Raw genomic sequence first — 14204 nt, 5'->3', positions numbered from 1 at the left:
ACGTCTTATTAAATACATATGAATCATATTAAGATATTGATACACTATATTTAAACATGATAAATGATAAGTAAACATATCATTAAGTGTATTAACAATGAACTACATATGTAAAAACAAGACTACTAACTTAAGGATTTCGAAACGAGACATATATGTAACGATTATCGTTGTAACGACATTTAAATGTATATATATCATATTAAGATATATTAATACATCATAATATCATGATAATGTAATAATTTAACATGTCATTAGATATAATAAACAATGGGTTAACAACATTTAACAAGATCGTTAACTTAAAGGTTTCAAAACAACACTTACATGTAACGACGAACGATGACTTAACGACTCAGTTAAAATGTATATACATGTAGTGTTTTAATATGTATTCATACACTTTTGAAAGACCTCAAGACACTTATCAAAGTACTTATACTTAACAAAAATGCTTACAATTACATCCTCGTTCATTTTCATCAACAATTCTACTCGTATGCACCCGTATTCATACTCGTACAATACCCAGCTTCTAAATGTATGTACTATTGGTATATATGAAATGTCCCGTTCTTATTGATTAAAAACGTTCCATATTAATTGATTTCGTTGCGAGGTTTTGACCTCTATATGAGACGTTTTTCAAAGACTGCATTCATTTTTAAAACAAACCATAACCTTTATTTCATAAATAAAGGTTTAAAAAGCTTTACGTAGATTATCAAATAATGATAATCTAAAATATCCTGTTTACACACGACCATTACATAATGGTTTACAATACAAATATGTTACATCGAAATCAGTTTCTTGAATGCAGTTTTTACACAATATCATACAAACATGGACTCCAAATCTTGTCCTTATTTTAGTATGCAACAGCGGAAGCTCTTAGTATTCACCTGAGAATAAACATGCTTTAAACGTCAGCAAAAATGTTGGTGAGTTATAGGTTTAACCTATATATATCAAATAGTAACAATAGACCACAAGATTTCATATTTCAATACACATCCCATACATAGAGATAAAAATCATTCATATGGTGAACACCTGGTAACCGACATTAACAAGATGCATATATAAGAATATCCCCATCATTCCGGGACACCCTTCGGATATGATATAAATTTCGAAGTACTAAAGCATCCGGTACTTTGGATGGGGTTTGTTAGGCCCAATAGATCTATCTTTAGGATTCGCGTCAATTAGGGTGTCTGTTCCCTAATTCTTAGATTACCAGACTTAATAAAAAGGGGCATATTCGATTTCGATAATTCAATCATAGAATGTAGTTTCACGTACTTGTGTCTATTTTGTAAATCATTTATAAAACCTGCATGTATTCTCATCCCAAAAATATTAGATTTTAAAAGTGGGACTATAACTCACTTTCACAGATTTTTTACTTCGTCGGGAAGTAATACTTGGCCACTGGTTGATTCACGAACCTATAACAATATATACATATATATCAAAGTATGTTCAAAATATATTTACAACACTTTTAATATATTTTGATGTTTTAAGTTTATTAAGTCAGCTGTCCTCGTTAGTAACCTACAACTAGTTGTCCACAGTTAGATGTACAGAAATAAATCGATAAATATTATCTTGAATCAATCCACGACCCAGTGTATACGTATCTCAGTATTGATCACAACTCAAACTATATATATTTTGGAATCAACCTCAACCCTGTATAGCTAACTCCAACATTCACATATAGAGTATCTATGGTTGTTCCGAAATATATATAGATGTGTCGACATGATAGGTCAAAATATTGTATACGTGTCTATGGTATCTCAAGATTACATAATATACAATACAAGTTGATTAAGTTATGGTTGGAATAGATTTGTTACCAATTTTCACGTAGCTAAAATGAGAAAAATTATCCAATCTTGTTTTACCCATAACTTCTTCATTTTAAATCCGTTTTGAGTGAATCAAATTGCTATGGTTTCATATTGAACTCTATTTTATGAATCTAAATAGAAAAAGTATAGGTTTATAGTCGGAAAAATAAGTTACAAGTCATTTTTGTAAAGGTAGTCATTTCAGTCGAAAGAACGACGTCTAGATGACCATTTTAGAAAACATACTTCCACTTTGAGTTTAAGCATAATTTTTGGATATAGTTTCATGTTCATAATAAAAATCATTTTTCCAGAATAACAACTTTTAAATCAAAGTTTATCATAGTTTTTAATTAACTAACCCAAAACAGCCCGCGGTGTTACTACGACGGCGTAAATCCAATTTTACGGTGTTTTTCGTGTTTCCAGGTTTTAAATCATTAAGTTAGCATATCATATAGATATAGAACATGTGTTTAGTTGATTTTAAAAATCAAGTTAGAAGGATTAACTTTTATTTGCGAACAAGTTTAGAATGAACTAAACTATGTTCTAGTGATTACAAGTTTAAACCTTCGAATAAGATAGCTTTATATGTATGAATCGAATGATGTTATGAACATCATTACTACCTAAAGTTCCTTGAATAAACCTACTGGAAATGAGAAAAATAGATCTAGCTTCAAAGGATCCTTGGATGGCTTGAAAGTTCTTGAAGCAGAATCATGACACGAAAACAATTTCAAGTAAGATTTCCACTCGAAATAAGATTGTTATAGTTATAGAAATTGAATTAAAGTTTGAATATGATTATTACCTTGTATTAGAAATATAACCTACTGTAAGTAATAAAGGTTTCTTGATCTTGGATGATTACTTGGAATGGATTTATAAAACTTGGAAGTAAACTTGCAATCTTGGATGTATTCTTGATTTTATGAAACTAGAACTTTTGGAATTTATGAAGAACACTTAGAACTTGAAGATAGAACTTGAGAGAGATCAATTAGATGAATAAAATTGAAGAATGAAAGTGTTTATAGGTGTTTTTGGTCGTTGGTGTATGGATTAGATATAAAGGATATGTAATTTTATTTTCATGTAAATAAGTCATGAATGATTACTCATATTTTTGTAATTTTATGAGATATTTCATGCTAGTTGCCAAATGATGGTTCCCACATGTGTTAGGTGACTCACATGGGCTGCTAAGAGCTGATCATTGGAGTGTATATACCAATAGTACATACATCTAAAAGCTGTGTATTGTACGAGTACGAATACGGGTGCATACGAGTAGAATTGTTGATGAAACTGAACGAGGATGTAATTGTAAGCATTTTTATTAAGTAGAAGTATTTTGATAAGTGTCTTGAAGTCTTTTAAAAGTGTATGAATACATATTAAAACACTACATGTATATACATTTTAACTGAGTCGTTAAGTCATCGTTAGTCGTTACATGTAAATGTTGTTTTGAAACCTTTAGGTTAACGATCTTGTGGAATGTTGTTAACCCATTGTTTATTATAACAAATGAGATGTTAAATTGTTATATTATCATGATATTATGATATATAATATATCTTAGTATGATATATATACAGTTAAATGTCGTTACAACGATAATCGTTACATATATGTCTCGTTTCGAAATCATTAAGTTAGTAGTCTTATTTTTACATATGTATTTCATTGTTAATACACTTAATAATATATTTAATTATCATTTAACATAATTAACCAAGTGTATCAATATCTTAATATGATTCATATGTACCTAGTAAGACGTTGTTATAACGATAATCGTTATATATATCGTTTTCGAGTTTCTTAAATTAATAGTCTCATTTTTATGTATATAACTCATTGTTAAAATACCTAATGAGATACATACTTATAATAAAATCATGTTAACTATATATATAACCATATATATGTCATCGTATAGTTTTTACAAGTTTTAACGTTCGTGAATCACCGGTCAACTTGGGTGGTCAATTGTCTATATGAAACCTATTTCAATTAATCAAGTCTTAACAAGTTTGATTGCTTAACATGTTGGAAACACTTAATCATGTAAATAACAATTTCACTTAATATATATATAAACATGGAAAAGTTCGGGTCACTACAATATACACTCCAATGATCAGCTCTTAGCAGCCCATGTGAGTCACCTAACCATGTGGGAACCATTGATAATGCTAAAAACGAACATATATTTCATAGCATTATTCCCCAAGAAAGACAAGCTTTTAGTTGCAATTGTTCTATTTACAAGTGATATTCGTTTAAATATTAAAAGGTGAAGACAAAAGACAGATTCGACGAATTGAAGACGCAAACGACCAAAAAGCTCAAAAGTACAAAATACAATCAAAGAGGTTCCAATTATTGATAAGAGACGTCTCGAAATTACAAGAGTACAAGATTCAAAACGCAAAGTACAAGATATAAAATAGTACGCAAGGACGTTCAAAAATCCGGAACCGGGACCATAGTCAACTCTCAACGCTCGACGCAACGGACTAAAAATTACAAGTTAACTATGTATATAAATATAATATAATATATAATTAATTATATTAATTATATATATATATTATATTTATAAAATAAATCGTCGGCAAACAAAGAGCCAAATGTGGGTGAGCTGTAAAAACAAACTCCGCGACTCGCGGAGTTTGAAGAAGGAAAGGGCCGCGAGTCGCGGAGCCCCAAAAACTGAAACTCCCTATAAAGCCCAACGAATTCTGATCAATTTTCCATCCATAATATATCAATCTCTCTATCTATATACGTAATATTTATTTATAATTTATATTTTAATTTTAATCCTAATAATAAGGGTATGTTAGCGAATGTTGTAAGGGTGTAAGTCGAAATTCTGTCCGTGTAATGCTACGCTATTTTTAATCATTGTAAGTTATGTTCAACCTTTTTAATTTAATGTCTCGTAACTAAGTTATTATTATGCTTATTTAATCCGAAGTAATCATGATGTTGGGCTAATTACTAAAATTGGGTAATTGGGCCTTGTACCATAATTGGGGTTTGGATAAAAGAACGACACTTGTGAAAATTAGACTATGGGCTATTAATGAGTTTTATATTAACTAAACAATACCTTGTTAATTTAATATACAAACTTATAATTCGACGTATTTATATATAACCACATACGCTTGACTGGGTACGGTGGGCGAGATATCTATAAATACCAATAATTATTCATTTTACCGGACACGGAACTGGATTAATAGTTAATAGACTTGTTGAAACAGGGGTGAATTACATTCAAGGGTAATTGGTGTAATTGTTAACAAAGTAGTAAAACCTTGGTTTACACGCAGTCGATAACCTGGCGTATTCATTAAACAAAGTATTAAAACATTGTTACAATTTGAATCCCCAATTAGTTGGAATATTTGACTTCGGGAATAAGAATAATTTGACGAAGGCTTTCGCTCTTTATATTTATGACTGATGGACTATTATGAACAAATCCGTATGGACATATTAAATAATCCAGGATAAAGAACAATTAACCCATGGGCATAAAACTAAAATCAACACGTCAAACATCATGATTATGGAAGTTTAAATAAGCATAATTCTTTTATTTCATATTTAATTTCCTTTATTTTATATTTAATTGCACTTCTAATTATCGCATTTTTATTGTTATTGTATTTAATTGCACTTTTAATTATCGTACTTTTTAATTATCGCAAGTTTATTTTATCGCACTTTTATTATTCGCAATTTCATTATCGTTATTTACTTTACGCTTTAAATTAAGTCTTGTATTTATTTATTATTTTACATTTGGTTTTAACTGCGACTAAAGTTTTAAAATCGACAAACCGGTCATTAAACGGTAAAAACCCCCCTTTATAATAATAATATTACTTATATATATATTTGTATTTTTATAAAAGTAAACTAATATAGCGTTAAGCTTTGTTTAAAGATTTTCCCTGTGGAACGAACCAGACTTACTAAAAACTACACTACTGTACGATTAGGTACACTGCCTATAAGTGTTGTAGCAAGGTTTAAGTATATCCATTCTCTAAATAAATAAATATCTTGTGTAAAATTGTATCGTATTTAATAGTATTTCCTGCTAAAATTTAATAGTATTTTATACCCTTTAGCTTTAACTATCAAGTATTTTTGGCGCCGCTGCCGGGGAACTCTTAAACGCCAAAAGCGCAACGCTAAATATTTAAAAAAAAAAGATTTTTATTTTTAGTTTACTTTTATTAAAATTCACTTTTGTAAAAATACATTTTTTTATTATTCGAAAATATAAAAAGAAAACAAAAATTTATATATTTTTTTTTTAAGATTTTGTCAAATATTTAAGTTTTATAAAGTTTCTTTATTTTTATTTTATAAAAATATAAGTTTTATTTAAATATTTTTATTTAAAAAAATTAATATATATATAAATCTATTTTTAAGATATTTTTAAAATTATAAAGTAGTTCTATTTTTATTTTAGTTTTTAAATATAAGTTTTTATTATATAAATATTTTAGATTTTAAAACAGAAAACAGAAAAAAATATAAAAAAAAAAAAACGCGTCAAATTTTAAACTGTACCTGAGCTGAAAATTGGAACCCCGCGACTCGCGGAGTTTGCTGCTTAGAATACCGCAACTCGCGAAGCCACCCTGACACCGACAGAAACCCTAATCAGCATTTATTACGGGTAATTATTAATTATTATTATTAATAAACCCTAATTACTTAATTATTAATATAATTAGTTTAAGTTTTTAAATTAAATTGTATTTTAAATTTTAATTAGTTTTATTATATATATAAATTAATAGTTTTATAAAATAAATAATATAAAAATAATATTTTTATAAAAATTGTACATTTTACAACTTTTAGTTTATTTTTATATTTTGTCCCTTTTTAATCGTTTTAGCGTAATATTTGTATTTTTAGCTCATATTTAGTTTTAAACTTAGTTTTTGCCATAGTTATTTTTACTTCTAGATTTTTAGGCTTTGCCGTAGAATTCCTTAAGTGCTTTTTCTTTAGACTAAGATTTAGGTACTTTAGAATTTTGCGACGCCTTTTTAAGTTTTAGTTTCTTTTTAAGTTATTTCCATTTGGGATTTAGTTTTTTCTGTAAGCTTTAATATTTTTAGACGACTTTTACCTATGTATCAATTATCATTCCAATTAGTAATCTCAATTTGTGATTATAATTTTAAGTTAGTTGTAGTAATAAGGTTAGGTTAGTCAAGTGTTTTTAAGTGTTATAAGTTTCTTTTATTTTTCCGTCACCTTTTATTTTTCAACCATTTTTCTTTTTCGACCTTTTTCGACGAACTCTTTTTCTTTCTTATTTCTCGCTATTCTAGTTTTAGGACATAGATTTTTATTCTACTTCTTATCTAAATTTCTTAAAATTACGAAAATTTATTTTAAGTGGGTAAATTGATAGACATCAAAATTTTCTGGTTCGTAGTAATAGTTGGATTTGTATGTGGACCGGATTATTGGAGCCAAACAGTCCTCAATTATATTGAGACCAAACGAATCCTGCCCCTCTGCTGCATCTTTTGGCTATTCGAAACGTGGGCAAAATCAGAAAAGTCTATTGATTGGATAACTTATTATAATTTTTCTTTCCTTTTAAAAACTAATAGGATATTCAGTGAATGCACCGAGCAAGACGTTCACCACCTTTTGTACGTTCACCACCTGTAACTAGATCAAGACATTTAGCAAATATTACCGCCGTTGATTTTTCTTTAGAATCGTCATCCAGTCGACCAAGTACTCCAGTTCAAATTTCCGATAATCCATTTTTTGAACCCGACCTCACAATTGAGAATCCGGAGAATATTCAGGGACGATTCATAGATCCTGAACCATTAAATTTTCCTCCGGAACCACCAATCATTCAAACAGAGATTGTTGAGGAACGAACCATTAAATCAGAATCCTCTAGTGATTCCGATTCAACAAATTCAATTATGGAGAATCTGGAACCTTTAAGTATGGAAGACCGAATGAGAGCTAAACGCACTGGCCAAGGTCACGCAATTACTCATCCAGACATTAATGCGCCAGATTATGAAATCAAAGGACAAATTCTACACATGGTGACTAATCAATGCCAATTTAGTGGTGCGCCGAAGGAAGATCCAAATGAACATCTTCGTACCTTTAATAGGATCTGCACACTATTTAAAATAAGAGAAGTAGAAGATGAACAGATATATCTCATGTTATTTCCCTGGACTTTAAAGGGAGAAGCCAAAGATTGGTTGGAATCGTTACCTGAAGGGGCGATTGATACATGGGATGTTTTAGTTGAAAAATTTCTTAAACAATTCTTTCCTGCATCTAAAGCCGTAAGACTTCAAGGAGAAATTGTTACATTCACACAGAAGCCAAATGAAACTCTATATGAGGCTTGGACAAGATTTGAAAAGTTATTGAGAAGATGTCCGCAACATGGTTTAGATACCTGTCAAATAGTACAAATATTCTACCAAGGATGCGACATCACTACAAGAAAAGACATAGATATAGCAGCTGGTGGTTCCATTATGAAGAAAACCTAAACTGATGCTTACAAAATTATTGATAACACTGCTTCCCACTCACATGAGTGGCACCAAGAAAAAGATATCTTTAGATCATCTAAAGCAGCTACAGCCGATTCTAGCCATGACTTAGATTCCATTTCCGCAAATATAGATGCTGTCGAGAGACGAATGGAAAAGATGACTAAAGATATTCACTCAATACGAATTAGTTGTGAGCAGTGTGGAGGACCACATTTGACAAAAGATTGTCTCAGTATTGAATTAACAATGGAACAAAGAGAGAATGTTTCATATCTAAACCAAAGGCCTGGAAATAATTATCAGAATAATTATCAACCGCCAAGACCGATTTACAATCAAAACCAGAATTATAACCGAAATATTCCATACAACAACCAACAAGGTCCTAGTAATCAACAAGTATCTAACAATACTTACAACCAACAAAGACCTAATTTTCAAAACAAACCACCACAAACCGATGATAAAAAGCCGAATTTAGAAGATATGATGACGAAGCTAGTTGAAACTTAAACGCAGTTTTTCACATCTCAAAAACAAACCAATGAATAAAATGCTCAAGCATTTAGAAATCAACAAGCTTCTATTCAAAATCTGGAACAAGAAGTAAGTAACCTAGCAAGGTTAATAGGTGAAAGAAAACCGGGAAGTTTACCTAGTGATACAAATGCTAACCCCCGGAATGAAACAGCTAAAGCCATTACCACAAGAAGTGGTACAACACTTAAACCACCTGAAATACTTGTAACTTCTGATGAAGCTATTCCTACTCCACAAGAACCACAACCTAATCAAGATAAGGAAAAAGAACCGGTAGTTGAAAAGGTTAATGAAGATAACACAATTAAGGATAAACCTTATGTTAAACCATACCAACCACCACTTCCTTACCCGAGTAAAATGAAGAAAGAGAAACTTGAAGCCGAGCAATCCAAATTCTTGGATATGTTTAAACAGATAAATGTAAATCTTCCTTTCATTGATGTGATTTCAGGAATGCCTAGATATGCTAAATTCTTGAAAGATCTAATCTCAAATAGAAAGAAAATGGAAGAACTCTCGGCTGTTACCATAATGCTAATTGTTCAGCAGTGCTGTTGAATAAGATACCAGAAAAATTATCTGATCCAGGAAGTTTCACAATTCCATGTTTTCTGGGTAGTCTTAGTTCAATAGAAGCATTGGCAGACTTAGGTGCTAGTATAAATCTAATGCCGTATTCACTATACGCTAAACTAGACCTTGGAGAATTGAAACCAACCAGAATAAGCATACAACTAGCCGATAGATCAATAAAATATCCTAGAGGGATAATGGAGAACATGCTAGTTAAAGTTGGTACTTTAGTATTTCCAGTAGATTTTGTTGTTCTGGACATGGAAGAAGATTCTCATGTTCCTCTCATATTAGGAAGACCATTCTTAAACACGGCTAAAGCAATGATAGACGTGTTCGGTAAGAAATTGACCCTAAGTATAGAGGATGAGAGTGTTACCTTTTCAGTTGATAGAGCATTGCAACAACCACAATCTGCAGATGATACATGTTATTATATTCAAACTATAGATGCACATGCAGAATTATTAGAAGAATTTCCAGAATTACAAGGAACAGGAGAATGTTCTTTAGGAGAAGGAACAGAACAAATTGATGAAACTGAAATGTTAGCTACACTTATAGCTAATGGATATGAACCAACAACAGAAGAAATTCAAATGCTAAAAGAAGAAGACAGATATCGATATAAATCATCGATAGAAGAACCACCGAAATTAGAGTTAAAGCCACTTCCAAACTATTTGGAATACGATTATTTACATGGTGAATCTGAATTACCTATAATAATATCGTCTTCTCTTACTGAAAATGAGAAATCACAACTCATTTCTGTGTTGAAAGCTCATAAACCAGCCATTGCATGGAAGATTCATGATATTAAAGGAATAAGTCCTTCGTATTGCACACATAAAATCCTTATGGAAGAAGGTCATAAAACGTATGTGCAACGCCAACGAAGACTAAATCCTAATATACAAGATGTAGTTAAGAAAGAGATTATTAAACTGCTAGATGCAGGTCTAATTTATCCAATCTCTGATAGTCCATGGGTAAGCCCAGTTCAATGCGTGCCTAAGAAGGGTGGCATGACTGTCATTACAAATGAGAAAAATGAGCTTATTCCTACTAGGACTGTAACAGGATGGCGTGTGTGTATTGATTATAGAAAATTAAATGATGCCACCAGAAAAGATCACTTTCCCTTACCTTTCATTGATCAAATGTTGGAAAGATTAGCCGGAAATAGTTGCTATTGTTTTCTAGATGGATTTTCCGGATATTTTCAAATTCCAATAGCACTCGAGGACCAAGAGAAAACCACATTCACGTGCCCTTATGGTACTTTTGCTTACAAACGCATGCCATTTGGACTTTGCAATGCCCCTGCAACCTTTCAAAGGTGTATGATGGCGATTTTTCACGACATGATAGAAGAATGCATGGAAGTTTTCATGGATGACTTTTCAGTCTTCGGTGATACATTTGAATCATTTTTAGCTAATCTTGAACGAATGCTTATTAGATGCGAACAATCAAATCTAGTACTTAATTGGGAGAAATGCCATTTCATGGTTAAAGAAGGCATCGTTCTTGGTCATAAAATTTCGAAGGAAGGAATTGAAGTGGATAGAGCTAAAGTAGATGTAATTGCTAAACTTTCACATCCCACCAATGTTAGAGGAGTTAGGAGTTTTCTAGGGCATGCCGGTTTTTACCGACATTTCATAAAAGATTTTTCTAAAATTGCCACTCCTATGAATAAACTCATAGAAAAGGATGCTCCATTCATCTTTTCAGATGAGTGTATCAAATCTTTTAATATTCTTAAAGAGAAACTAACTAATGCGCCGATCATGGTAACACCAAATTGGAATCTATCATTTGAACTAATGTGCGATGCAAGTGATTTTGCAATGGGAGCCGTTTTAGGACAAAGGATTGAAAAATGATTTCAACCTATATATTATGCCAGTAAGACGTTACAAGGAGCACAAACGAATTACACAACTACTGAAAAAGAACTCCTTGCTATTGTCTTTGCTTTTGACAAATTTCGATCATATCTCGTTCTAGCTAAAACGGTGGTCTATACCGACCATTCTGCTCTTAGATACCTATTTTCGAAACAAGATGCTAAACCAAGATTAATCCGTTGGATCTTACTCTTACAAGAATTTGATATTGAAATCCGAGATAAAAGAGGAGCAGAAAATCTCGCCGCTGATCATCTTTCTCGTCTTGAAAATCCTGAATTAGAAGTTCTAAATGAATCGGCCATACAAGACAACTTTCCTGATGAATATCTATTGAAGATAGATTATAATGAAATTCCATGGTTTGCAGACTATGCAAACTACTTAGTTTGTGGATTCCTTGAAAAAGGATTATCGTACCAAAAACGAAAGAAATTCTTCAGTGATATAAAACACTATTTTTGGGAAGATCCACATCTGTTTAAAAGTTGTCCAGATGGAATAATACGCCGATGTGTATTCGGAGATGAAGCTAGTAAAATTTTAAACCATTGTCACACAGGACCAACAGGAGGGCATTATGGGCCTCAACTAACAGCAAGAAAAGTTTATGATGCTAGATTCTATTGGCCTACAATTTACAAAGACGCACACCTTCTTTGCAAATCCTGTGATGCTTGTCAAAGGGCTGGAAAAATAAGTCAACGTGATGAAATGCCACAAAATGTCATTCAAGTATGTGAAGTATTTGACATTTGGGGTATTGACTTTATGGGTCCATTTCCAAAATCTCATAATAATCTCTATATTCTCGTAGCCATTGATTATGTATCTAAATGGGCGGAAGCACAAGCTCTCCCAACTAACGATGCACGAGTTGTAGTCAACTTTTTAAAACGTCTTTTTGCAAGGTTTGGAACACCGAAAGCTTTAATAAGTGATCGGGGTACTCATTTCTGTAATAATCAACTTGAGAAAGTTCTTAAAAGATATGGAGTAACTCATAAAATCTCCACCGCATATCATCCACAAACAAGTGGACAAGTTGAAAATACCAACCGAGCTTTAAAACGTATTCTAGAGAAAACCGTAGGATCAAATCCGAAGGAATGGTCCATTAAATTGGAGGATGCACTCTGGGCTTTTAGAACAGCCTACAAAACTCCAATTGGAACCACACCTTTTAGACTTGTTTATGGAAAAGCATGTCATCTTCCAGTAGAAATTGAACACAAAGCATTTCGGGCTTTGAAGACATGTAATCTTGATTTACATGAAGCTGGACATCTACGATTAAGTCAACTAAATGAATTAGAAGCATTAAGACATGAAGCATACGAAAATTCATTAATCTATAAAGAAAGAACGAAGAAATGGCATGATAAAAGAATCAGAAGTTCAAAAGAATTTAAAGAAGGAGACAGAGTTCTTCTTTTCAATTCACGATTCAAGCTATTTCCTGGAAAATTGAAATCAAGATGGTCTGGACCATTCATAGTCAAAAGAGTTTTCCCATACGGAACGATAGAATTAATAAATTCAAATGGGATTGAATTTAAAGTTAATGGTCACAGAGTTAAACATTACACACATGGTCCGATGGAAGTTGACAATGAAGTTAATCATAATTTCACCACCAAAGAAAACCTTCAAAATGAAAACATAAATATGTTATCAACAACATATGAAAAATCAAAATTAGAAAATAAGGAGGATTCAAATTTGAGTGATGAAGAAGAATTCTTATACAAACCTCCCATTCCAAGAAACGAAGAAAAATGTGAACAAAAAATTCAAATAGAAGTGAAAGAACCAAGGAAAGAACACCCGAAAAAGGTTTACAAACCAACTCGACTTACTAAAGCAGGAGACCCGGGTGAATTTATCATTTCTTGCTTGCTTAATGATGGTGCTGTATATAATGGACTCGCAGATTTAGGAGCAAGTGCAAATATTATGCCTCTTTCCTTATACAAAAGATTAGGCATGGGTAAATTAAAACCAACCAAAATAGGTGTTCAATCATTTGACCAAACCATTAAACACCCGGTTGGAATAGCAAATAATTTACTTGTTAACGTGGGAAGTTTGACCTTTGTTGCAAACTTCATAGTGATTAATATGGAGGAAAACCTTGATATTCCTCTAATTCTAGGTCGCCCATTTTTATCAACCACCGAGGCATTCATTGATGTAAGAGAAGGTAGAATGACACTTAGGGATGGTGATACATCGATCACCTTTGTGAACCGAAAGTTTAGATCTCCACCAACCAAAACTGTTAGACCAATAAAAACGCATAAGTGTGGGGAAGATGAAGAAACACTTAATGATGATCCAATCACAAGGAATGCCGTTGATGATATGAAATTAGATGAACCCATTTTTAACAGTTCAACGAATAAACTTTATAAACGGATTCACGATGCTAAGATTAAAGAAAACTTTAAGTTATATAACCGATTAATATCCAATTTATCGTCAAAAGAAAAGGCAATGTTAGTTGAATTTGTGAAAGTTACGGAGGAAATCAACAAATGGATTGAAGTAAAAGTCAAAGATATACAAGTTGTTAATGATTCAATTGAAAATAATGTTAATCACAATTTCAACTAAGTATAGGGGGTTTATGTATTTCTATTAGAGTTAGATTGTCTGTTTTCGTGTAGTTCTCGAAAATGGAACCCGAATGGTCT

At 31.7% G+C, this 14204-nt stretch overlaps 1 non-coding gene across 1 annotated transcript; it reads right to left on the bottom strand.

Moving 5' to 3' along the window:
• Positions 1–8260: 8260 nt before the first annotated feature.
• Positions 8261–8367, bottom strand: LOC139846139 (small nucleolar RNA R71). Its single transcript, XR_011758879.1, has one exon. It is a non-coding gene; the product is annotated as a small nucleolar RNA R71 (small nucleolar RNA).
• Positions 8368–14204: the final 5837 nt, after the last annotated feature.

This window comes from Rutidosis leptorrhynchoides, chromosome 4 (assembly GCF_046630445.1).
Source record: "Rutidosis leptorrhynchoides isolate AG116_Rl617_1_P2 chromosome 4, CSIRO_AGI_Rlap_v1, whole genome shotgun sequence".
Classification (NCBI taxonomy): Eukaryota; Viridiplantae; Streptophyta; class Magnoliopsida; order Asterales; family Asteraceae; genus Rutidosis; species Rutidosis leptorrhynchoides.
This window is presented reverse-complemented; position numbering and strand designations above follow the sequence as displayed.